This window comes from Geotrypetes seraphini, chromosome 7, assembly GCF_902459505.1.
Source record: "Geotrypetes seraphini chromosome 7, aGeoSer1.1, whole genome shotgun sequence".
Taxonomy (NCBI): Eukaryota; Metazoa; Chordata; class Amphibia; order Gymnophiona; family Dermophiidae; genus Geotrypetes; species Geotrypetes seraphini.
Window position 1 is genome coordinate 126,635,434 of NC_047090.1, and position 12,101 is coordinate 126,647,534.

A 12,101-nucleotide genomic window follows, 5' to 3' on the forward strand; every position below is an offset into this window, starting at 1 on the left:
ATGATGCTGCAGTAAGTGCACCAAAGACCATTCAATTTCTATTGTCTTTGGTGCATTTACTAAGGTTGTGTAGCTACTGTGGCTTTATAAAGGGGCCCTTGGCCATATTGTAGGTGGCGGTAGGTGTCCTACCACTGTCTAACCAGCCAATCGGGATGCATGTTTTCTAAAAAAAAAAAAACCAAAAAACAACCCAATGCAGGCTGGCGTCTGGCGTGGTTGAGGGAGATGTGTAGGGACACTTAACCTCGCCCAAGGCTGGGCGTGGGCGTGGTTTTGCCTGGAAGTGGCCTTCGGCAAGCTTAGGTGGCCCTAGGCTTCTCCCTAGGGCCGTGATAGATGCCTGAAATGTAGGCCATTGAAATGCTGGCCTACATTTCAAATAGATGCGTCTAATAAATTATTTTCAGCAAGGAAATCTCCCTGCCACTATCAGCTGAGTGGTCATGGTAGGTAACCCCTGAACCCCACCATAGTATATAAAAAGCATGAATAATAAAACAAAACCAACATGACTAACAAGATTTACATGTAACATACCTGTAAAAAACCTTTTAACTCATATTATTCTATTTAATTTTAACAATTTCAGAAACCTAGAAACAAACCAGTTTCCCAGCGCTCAGATTTATGCACAATAAAAATTCATCCGAAGGGATAGGACATGCATTGAAAGGATTCCATCAAAACTGAGACTCCTAAACTGCAGGAAAACTAACTTTGTCAAAAATGGGGAGTACCACATTGGGGGGAGGGGGAGGAAAGCAGTGGGCATAACTGAAAAGAGATGTTGAAGGCAACAAACCTTTTTATCTGAAAAGTTAATAGAAGGGAAAGGAATAGGAGGCCATAGTGGTGTTTGAAAGACGTAGTTGAAAAGGTAAGGAAAAAGAGATTAGTGTTTCTAAACTATGAGGTAACATAATAAAAAGACAAGCACCTATATTGGGGAAAAAAACTAAGAGAAATCAGTAAAGTAAGAATATAAGAATTACCATACTGGGACAGACCAACCCAGGTCCCAAGTACCTAGCTAGACCTCCAAGTAGTAAAACAGATTTTATGCTGCTTATCCCAGTGGATTTCCACAAGGAAAACAAAGATGTACTGTAAATGGAACTGTCAATAGCCAATACAGAAAACTGGAGGGACAATATATTTTTTAAAGATATTTCTGATGGAACTATAAAAACGGCATTGTCAGGCTCTAGGGTGAAGGGGAAGAATATGTAAAAGCTTAACAAATATTTCTGTTCTATAGAAAAAACATTGGAATGAAATACATTTGTGCTGTAAAAATGGAAAGGAGTGGTACAGTATAGGGTGTGAAGTAATGCAGTAAATAAAAGAAGAGTTGGACCTGGGGCTGATTTTATCTGTCAATCTTAAGTTAGCCAAACAGTAGAAAAGGGTGACAGAAATAAGGATGCTAGTGGGCATAGGGAAGGTGTGACCATCAGGAAAAAAAAACAGGTGATAATGCTTCTGTATAAGTCTCTAGGGCAGTGTCTCTCAAACTTTTTTTAGCTCTGGCACACTAAACGGAGCAAATGCTTTTCGCGGCACATTATAATTGAAATGATAAAATTGCAAAACCAGCAAAAAATTAAATTTGAGAGTTATTTATTTAAAGTTCTTTACCTGAATAAATTCACGTCAACCATTCTGAGCTCCCCTGGGAGAATGATATAGAAAATTAAATAAAAAATGATGCTTGTCTGGGCAGTTGTATGCTTATGCACACAGTCGTTCATAACATGGACAGACTCTTCCGTATGCAATGTACATGTCATCTATTCTAGTGTATACTTATGAATGGAATTAAAAAAAACCACAATTCTGGAATCTCTTCGGGGCACACCACTGTTGCTGTGGCACACAGTTTGAGAGACACTGCTCTAGGGAGAACTTATTTAGGGTACTGTTTACAATTCTTGAGACCCCACTCTCAAAAGGATATAAACAGGACAGACTTGGTCCAGAGATGGTCTGCTAGGATGTCTGTGTGGCTATCTAGTAGGACTGTTAGCCCTCAGATATCTCAATGGTTTATTTTTGTATATTTTCCCTTTTTTAATGGACTTTAATGAAAGATGCATTGAGCACAAAAGATATATGTTGGGTTTTTTTCTGGTTTGAAAAAGCCATGTTTGGCACTGAATTTATGGGCTTTTTGCAAAATGTCCAAAATCAAATTTGGACCTCCTAGTTTAAAAGACTATACTTTCCAGTGTTCTGATTTTACCAGAAAAAGATTCTTCATCCTGTAAACAAGTGCTATTAAAAATTGCCCATGTCTTCTGATGGAAAAAAGTACACAACCAGGTCAAATGTAAAAAAAATTTAGCCACTAACAAATGGAGGCAGAGTCAAGGAAAAGTGTGCATGGGCTTTTATTTTGAAAATCCCAGGTGTAATTTTGCCAGTTATGTTTGTACCTGCTTAAAAACAGGATAAATGCATGTTGCAAAACAGGAGATAGGAGTAGGGATGGGGATATTTTTTTACTCCATCAAAATTTACAAAGACTAGGGGACACCCTATGGAATTACAGAAAAATACTTTTAAAACCAAGAGGAGGAAATATGTTTTTACTCAGAGAATAGTTAAGCTCTGGAACACATTGCCAGAGGATTTGGTAACAGACATAGCTGGTTTTAATAAAAGGGTGGGACAAGTTCCTGGAGGAAATGTCCATAGTCTACTATTGAGACAGACATGGGGGAAGCCACTGGTTGCCCTGGTTTTTGCCAGGTCTTGTGACCTGGATTGGCCACAGTGAAGATGGGATACTGGGCTACATGGACCATTGGTCTGAGGAAGTATGGTTGTTCTTATGACTTAGTTCCTACAGCTGGATAGAATTTTAAAGGCCAATTTCACATAAGGTGTTAGAACAGGCTGCAGTAATTAGTTTAGAAAGAAGCAGAGAAATAAGGAGTGAGAGGCATAAACAAAAAAATAGATAGGTGAAAGAGGAGAGTGACAGCAAAGTACAGTAAAAAGGCAAGAATATGCTCATATAGTTACACACACAAGTTCTGGGATAATTTATTTAATAGAATTGTGCATAGTGAATATATGCACATTTATTTAATAGAATTGTGCATATGTTCACTATGCACAATTCTATTAAATAAATCAGCAAGAGCCACTAATATAATTGCAAATATGCTCAATAGTTCATAACTGCAAGGGCGTATACATATAGGTGGTACATGGGCAGGACATAGGGCTCCTTTTACTAAGGTGTGTTAGGGCCTTAACGAGTGGAATAGCTCACGCTAAATTGCTGAGCACGCTAGACCTGCCATTAGTTCTAGAAGCATAGTGCAGGTTTAGCGCGTGCTAAAATCCTACGTGCACTAAAAACGCTAGCGCACCTTAGTAATAGGAGCCCATAGATGAATCTCCCACATATGTGTGTAACACAGTATCCTGTAGGTTACACAGCTCAGTAATGCTTATGCACATCCATATCATTAGCATTCGCATTCCCGTCACCTGCAACTGAAAGCTAATCGCCATCAATCAATAATCACACAACTCAGTTTTATTGGAATAAATATTTGGCCGCAGCTTTATTATCTATCTGAATATTATCTTCACTTACAATACAATCTGTGTCCAAAAACCAACAAACCCCCAATGCATATTTCACACAACCCCAGGGAGCTATTCGGTGTCGAAACTAGCTCCAGTTAAGTCTTTAAATTTATAACATTCCCCTAAATATGGCCCACGGTGATGCAAGGCCATGCTTCCCCTCCCCCACCACATGATCCACGGTGACGCAAGGCCATGCTTCCCCTCGCAGCGGTATCAAATTCGAGTGTTACATTTATTTATTTATTAACTGCTCATCTCCCAGTTCCAACTGGGCCACACCCCATTTTCCGCCCCACCACCTCCCCCCAACCCCATAAGCTCCACCAAACCCACCCAAGTCGACATATAACATGTACAACCCCCACCCCATCCCACAACACTGACACAAAACATAACACCAGCACAAATGGGAGGGAGGGAGGGATAATCTTTTCCTGAAGAGACTACTCTACTGTTCCCCTTTCCTCACAGAGTTCACTCCAGCCTGCCACAGCATCCAACCAATCACGTGACTGCTCCACCCCATCACCTTAGCAACCTCCCTAATCATTTTTCTTTCTTACAAGCTCTGTCTATTAACCCTTTCTTACTTCCTCTTATAAAATTGTCAATCCTTATTCTACAGACCCTTGATAACACCTCATATATTCCCCTTCCCCTCTGTCCCCCCTCCCCCCATCATTCAATTAATATTACCAGCCGGTGACATCAGCTCAGCTAATGTTATATCACACCAGATGAATCTGGTGTTCTTCTTTATAGAAGTGGTGCTTTCATTGCACTCAGTTATAGAATTGCATCCTAAGGATGTGTTCAGGCCAGACTTTTCACTTAGATTTTGGCTTGTTTGACTTTTTTATGGTTTGGGGGCATTTTTTCCCCAGTTTATTTCACACATTCATTTTAATAGTTTTATTAATGTACATTAGAGCTTTAAACAAAAATAAACCACTCATAAGTTCATTGATCAACACATTAATTGATTTTGTAAGTGCTAACATTTTTGTTTTATTAATAAAACAAATGCATGTTAATGAATACAAATCCATAGAAGACAGCAAGAAAGCAGTCAGATGCCTCAATTTTCTAACCAAATTGCCCTGCTAGGATCTTCTCGAGTCTGAAGAAATTCATAGGATGATCTCAATCCACAGACAGCCCAGTCTCCTATGAGTATCTGGAGTAGCGCGGAGCATTCAGCGTGGCTCCCTGCGCTAAGAACCGTTATTGCGGTTTAGTAAAATGGAGGGGTGAATGCGCGTTACTCCTTATTCTAACATCCAACAGCATACATTTCGCAGATCTCCATGCTCTTGCAAGTAAATCTGTAAAATCTCACTAAAATAACTAGGGAATTTACCATAAATACCCTGCTGAATCAATTTCAAAATCTTATAATGAATGCAAAATTGCACTGGAAGCCAATGCAATTTCTTCAATATAGGGGTAAGGTAATTGCAATGTAATTTGAATGCATTTTATAAATGTATTATGTATGAATTACTGTGAATGTTTTTCAATTGTTAACCGCTTAGTTTTAGGCGTTCTAGAAATATTAGAAATAAATTAAATAAATAAATAAAACGTGATACTCCCCTAGGCATATTGGCAACAGAATATTACTTGTATTCCAGAATTACCAGAAACAGTTCTAAGTGGATCACAAGTAAAAGAACCAGGCAATTATCTAGGAATCACAGCATGTTCAGCATCTAATAATTACTCAGCAGCTTGAATAAACCTTGAATTGTGGAAGCTGTATTTGCAAAATAAAAAGAGTTTTATAGATTTCTTGAAAATCTAGCTTGTTTGTGGCCCTAAGAAGGACCAAAAAAAAAAAAAAAAATTATCTGTGACATTAACACACAAGTTGTGTATATGCATCCATGCAACAGAATGTGCTGATCAATGGATAGTGCACAGCATCAGAGTGCTTATACAGTAGACTCTCAGTTAACCAGCACCTATGGGGATTGGTAGATGCTGGATAAATGTAGGGCTCCTTTTACGAAGCCGCGTTAGCGGTTTTATCGCACGTACATTTTTAGCGTGCACTAACCCCCACGCTAGCCAAAAAACTGCCACCTGCTCAAGAGGAGGCAGTAGCAGCTAGCGCGGCCGGCAAATTAGCGCACGCTATTATGCGTGTTAAACCGCTAACATGGCTTCGTAAAAGGAGCCCGTAGTTTCTGGTTGTCTGAGAGTTACTATTAAAAATAGGCCCAACTAATACTATACCCCGTACTATGCCATACCATAAACTGTCCCAGACAAATTACTATGCAAACAAATAGAGGCAAATGAGATGTCGTAATTCAACCCAGCAGTTACTTTATTAATGCAAATAATACAAATACATGAAAGTCTATGGTTTAATATCCATTATGTTGACCATATTTCTATGAAAGTCACAAGTCTGTAATTGAGGCCCTATCTTTATAAGGAAGGTCTTCTAAAATGTCCCAACTAGGATCCCAGTTTCGGCATCAGAGGATGCCTTCCTCCCCATATGAAATAAAGTTTATTTTTAATATCATTGTCCTTATTTCATAAATTGTGTTCATTTTTTTGTTAGTGATCTCACAATCCCCAGAGGAAGGCATCCTCTGATGCCGAAACTTGGATCCTAGTTGGGACATTTTAGAAGACCTTTCTTATAAAGATAGGGCCTCAATTACAGACTTGTGACTTTCATAGAAATATGGTCAACATAATGGATATTAAACCATAGACTTTCATGTCTTTTTATTCAAGTTTCAAGTTTCAAGTTTATTCGAAATTTGATGAATCTCTTATACATAAAATACTAAGCGATGTACATTAAAATCCAAATTTGAATGTACAATAAAATACAAAATAATGATAACAAATAAAATACTAAGCGAATTTCTATAAAATCCAAATTTGAACATATGTTAAGATACAAGGTAATAATAATAATAATAATAAATTTTTAAAAAAGGGGGTTTGACCTACAGACCAACAGACTCAACTGGATGGAAGGGAAGAGGGATTCAGGTTACAATATTAATCATTTTAAAAAGAGAGAAACGTGAAAGGAGAAAACATTAGGAAGGGTAGTTTTTTTTTTTTTTTTTTTTTTGTTTTTGAAAGACTGCTGCACTGCAATTATTCCATATAGGAGGTAAATGCATCTTTAAACAGAAGGGTTTTAAAATTAGTTTTGAAACGACTAATATCTTTTTTGTCTCTAATATATTGGGGGAGAGAATTCCAGGTTTGAGGTGCAACTACTGAGAATATATCGTATCGTCTTGTGCCGATCACTTTCAAAGAAGGGACTACCAAAAGACCTTGGCTTGATGAGCGAAGGGAGCGAGAAGAGTTGTATGGAATGAGTATCCTGTTTATGAATTGCAGTTCGTTTGTGGATAAAGTTTTAAATACCAAAAGTAAAATTTTGAAGATGATGCGATGATTGATGGGAAGCCAATGTGAGGCAATCAGAAAGGGGGATACATGGTCATATTTTTTCCCATTGTGAATTAATTTAACGGCAAGATTTTGAATAATCTGCAGCCGTTTCTTTTCTTTTTGGGTAATGTTTAGTAATAATGAGTTACAATAGTCTAGCTTAGAGATGATAAGTGAGTGTATAAGTATATTAAGGGATTTTGATTCCAAGAACTTAGAAATAGAACGGATTTGACGTATGCGATAAAAGCAGGATTTAACTATGCTACCTATGTGCTCATGATACGAGAGATTTTCATCAATAATGACTCCTAATAATTTTAATGATGAAACAATGTTAATAGGAGTGTTATTGATGTTGAAAGTGAAGCACAACTGTAGTCCTTGTTTGTGTGAAAAGAGCATGGCTTTTGTTTTATTAATGTTTAATGATAATCTATTGGAATTCAACCAATTTTTGATTGTTTCTAATTTCTGATTGATCTGATGTATGTCTTCTAATTTTTCTGGATTTATGGGATGAGACAATTGAATATCGTCTGCATATTTGCATTAATAAAGTAATCTATCTGAGCTCCATCCCAGCACTGCTCCTTTACTGTGTAGGGATAAGCATGTGTGGTGTGAATACTGCACAGCCTAAAAATTATATAGAATATAACCAGAAAACAGGCTAAGCACATTAGCAATTATATCAATAGAGACTGCACATTTCATATAGTGGGAAAAAAAATAGATCTCAGATATCTTGCTCCAACAACTTTCAACTTCATGAGACTGAATATATTTTTTATAAAGGAGCTTCTCCAGTCACTGGTCAAAAAACTCAATTTTAAGTATATCACTCTATTGCAATCTTCAATGCTGTGAATGAGAGATAAAGAATGCAGCTGAAACTTTGCTTTTTTTCAACTATTATGGTTGTGAGTTGTGAATGAAATGGGTTTGTGTCTATGAAAACTGTGCTTAAAGACACATTTTTTGCAATTTCTTTGAAGACTTCAATAGAATGGTATACTTAAAGTGGAGTTTTTTGGACCGGTGACTGGAAAAGCTCCTATATAAAAAATATATTCAGTCTCATGGAATTGGGACTTGTTGGAGCAAGATATCTGAGGAATTTTTTTCTCTCCACTATTTGAAACTTATGCAGTCTCTATTGATATATAGTAATTGCTAATGTGCTTAACCTATTTTGTGGTTATATTTTATACATTTTTTAGACTTTGCTAGTAAGGTTATGTAGTTTATTACTCTTTATAACTTTAGTGTGAATATTGCATACCATTTTTCCTCCTTTAAATATTGTTCCCAAATTTAGTACTAATTTATGATAAATGCAATGTGAAAAATGTACCCACTGTTCATAGGTTCTTTCTACAATGCTTATAATGTTGAAAACATTTATTACACTTTCATTAACTCAAATGTTAGGGTTTATTTTTTATTTTTTTGGCTGCCAGTGGAATACTGAAAATGTTGATAGCTAACCTTTACAAAGTAGTCATAGTGAAATGTCATCTCAGACCTATCGTTATCGAGGTCTACTTGCTATTATTTATGCACAAAGTCTGAAGAAATGTTGAATTTTCATCTTCAAGTTACATGTTCCATTCAGGACATTGAAAATAAGTATATTCAGCAGGGAAATGGCATTTTCATGTCTTACAAGATGTGCTTATAAAAATGGTATTAAGTTTCTTAGCATGGTTTCAGATTTTAACAGAAAAAGGCGGCAAATGTAGAAGGTTTGTCTGTGTTTAAAGCACCATGGGCTCCTTTTACTAAGCTGCACTAGCGTTTTTAGCGTGCTCTGCCCCCTGCGCTATGCGGAAAAACTAATGCCAGCTCAATGGAGGCATTAGCATCTAGCGCAGCTTAGTAAAAGGAGCCCTATGTACAGGTTTGATAGGAGCATGTTCTGGTTATAATTTCAGAGGACTTAAGTGATACATGCATTTCTTTGTTTTTCAGTGACAATATGTGCACACTTCAAACATGGTCCGCACTGGCATTTATATCTGCCTTGAGCTAACTTACTCAAGTTTCAAGTTTTATTAGGATTTTATATACCACCCATCAAGGTTATCTAAGCGGTTTTACAATCAGGTACTCAAGCATTTTCCCTATCTGTCCCGGTGAGCTCACAATCTATCTAATGTACCCAGGGCTATGGAGGATTAAGTGACTTTTTTCTCATTTTTGAGACACTTCACTTTTGGCAGCGACCCTTGGCGAACTAATCACACAGGCTTTTGTTGTTACCTTTATTCTTTGCAGTATACTTTATACCTTATTTACCATGGACCCCTGACGAAGGTGTGTTGTCCGAAACACAGACCATGTCGGGTCCCTTGGTTGGTAAAAAGGTTTTTTTTTATATTACTGCATCTTAATTTTGGTACAATAAATTGCCTGCATCTTGTACATTGTCTGCAGTTTTTTTTTGTTTTCCTGGTTTGGCGATTTCACCGCAGATTTGGTTGGATTTCCTCTTGTTGGATTAAGTGACTTGCCCAGGATCATAAGGAACATCGTGGGGTTTGAACCCACAATGCCAGGGTGCTGAGGCTGTAGCTTCAACCACTACGCCACACACTCCTTCTCCTGTGATTTAGAGGAATAACATGGGAGAAACCGTACTTACCTTTCTGCTGTTCAAAATTACATCCAATACAAAGAAAAAAACAAAGAGTTGTAGAGTTTGGCTCCTTCATTGGCTCCCTTTTACATGCAAATTTACCACTTCTTTTACGAAGCCGCGTTAGGCCTTTTTTAAATTACTGGCCTTGGCAGTATTAGCTCTAAGACTCATAAAATTCCTCAAATGTTTTCAAACAGGAAATCATGATATTTTTCCTGTTTGAAAACGACTGCAAGATTTTATTTTATTTTTTGAAGTTATGACTAAGACACTCCAATTCTGACTTGGATGCCCTTTTGAAAATTCCCCCCCCCCTAACCAGAGAAAGTTCCTTCCCTAATAAAGCAGTTCAAATGGAGTCAAGCATCATTATAACAAGCTTCTTAGTGGTAGCAGGAACATAGGATGCTAAATCTAACAGCTCTCTGAGATCAGACTTTCAAGTAGTGGTTTGAACCTTAGTCCCCAATTTCCTGATCATTACTGGCACTCCCCACTGATATCCACAGAATGGCGAACCCAGCCCCACAGAGTTAGAAAAGATGCAAATTCTCAGTGGAAACAGAGAAGTTGTGAGTATATCTCATCCTTTGATGACAGTATTCAATTTCTCTGCTAGTGCCCTGCCGAGGGAATTGATTTCTTACTCCTAGCATTTGGAGAAAGCAGAATGGTTGTTGGGAGCAAGCCACCTGTCTGGTCCCAAAATGGCCCTAATGCTTCAACATAATGGCAGAAAAAAGTAAGGAAGCATAAACAGTATAGCTCAGCATAGATACTCCATCATCTGATCAGTTCTGATTCATGTTTAAATTTATAGCTTCCAAACAGAAGCAATCCTATTAAAATGGGTTACCCACTGGAGAATCATGCAGAAGAGGATGAGGCAGATTCTGCCAGCAGACATAGTGGTTGGTAGTGAGGTGGCTGATGTGTCTATAGTACTCCCCCTGCCCCCCCCCAGTAAAGAAAATGAGACAGCCAAAGATGGTAGAGGTGCAGAATGAAAAGATCACTATCAAGCAAATCAGCAAAGTCAGAAACTAGTTAGCTGTAGTGTAATTTCTATCTGGACACAAATTACATGTGTAAGTACCATATTTTCCACCTAGAAATAACAACGAACTGTATAAATATATGCATTTGCCCCTAAACTTGCAACTAGCATACAAAATTGGAAAGGCAAGTCACAGAAAAAGGTCAGTTGAGAATATAGGAGAGTTTGGCATAGAAGTTAGAGCTACAGCCTCAGCACCCTGAGCATGCTGTTCCCTGTGACCCTGGACAAATCACTTAACCTTCTAATGCCCCAGGTACACTAGATAGATTGTGAGACCACCGTGACAGATAGGGAAAATGCTTGAAGTACCTGTATGTAAACCGCTTTGAATGCGGTTATAAAACTATAAAAAAGGTGGTTTATAAGTCCTAATCCCTTTCCCTATAACAATTTAATATTGAGCTAATAATTGATGTTAATGAGCAATAGGCTATAATTGGCACTGATTAGCACTTAAACCTGTAACTGTCTTAAGTAGGTATTTCGAAGTGTACAACATAGAGGGAGCGTGGACCTGGGAGAGTCATGGGTAGATCAGGGGCATGGCAAGCAGTTATGTGTGTGGGTTATAGCTAACAAATGAGAGTATTTGCACCAACTATTGAGTTAGCGTAGGGTTACCAGACATCCGGATTTACCTGGCCATGTCTTCTTTTTAGAAGACTGTCCAGGTGTCTGGATGGCTTTTCAAAACCCGGCATTTTGTTTGGGTTTTGAAAAGCTTTGAACTTGGGTCCAAATTCTGAAGGGCATCTGCGCACGCGCAAATACAACACGGTGACATCACATGCATGTGTGCATGTGTGTAATGTCATCATGTCACACACGCACGTGCTCGGAGGCTCTTCAAATGCTGCTCCGAGCTCGAGAAGAGGTTTGGGGGCGAAGCTGGGGCAGAAAGGGGCGTGACTTGGGCAAAACAGGGTGGGGTGGGGTAGAACTGGGCGGGGCTGGGGGTGGGGCCACGTGTTTGGATTTTACTGTTGTAAAATCTGGTAACCCTAAGTTAGCAAAATTGCCCATGCCTAAAATTAGGCACGCAAATGTGGACTAATGCTATTATTTAAGAGCAGCAATTACATATATGATTAACATTACAAAATCTTCACTTAGCACACATCATCCCTGTTCTGAGAATTAACCCCTCAGTGACCAGCTGAGTAATTACCTCAAAACTGAATAGTGATTTAAAAAATGAATAGGGATAGACTGTCATTTGCAATGACATACGATATGTCAAATGACATGTCCTGTGTCACTGCATGCTATTTGCAATTGAAAATAAGTATAAAACCATGCCATTTTGTTTGTTTGTTTTTTTCATTTGCTGATAAAAGTGCAGAGTATTGGCCA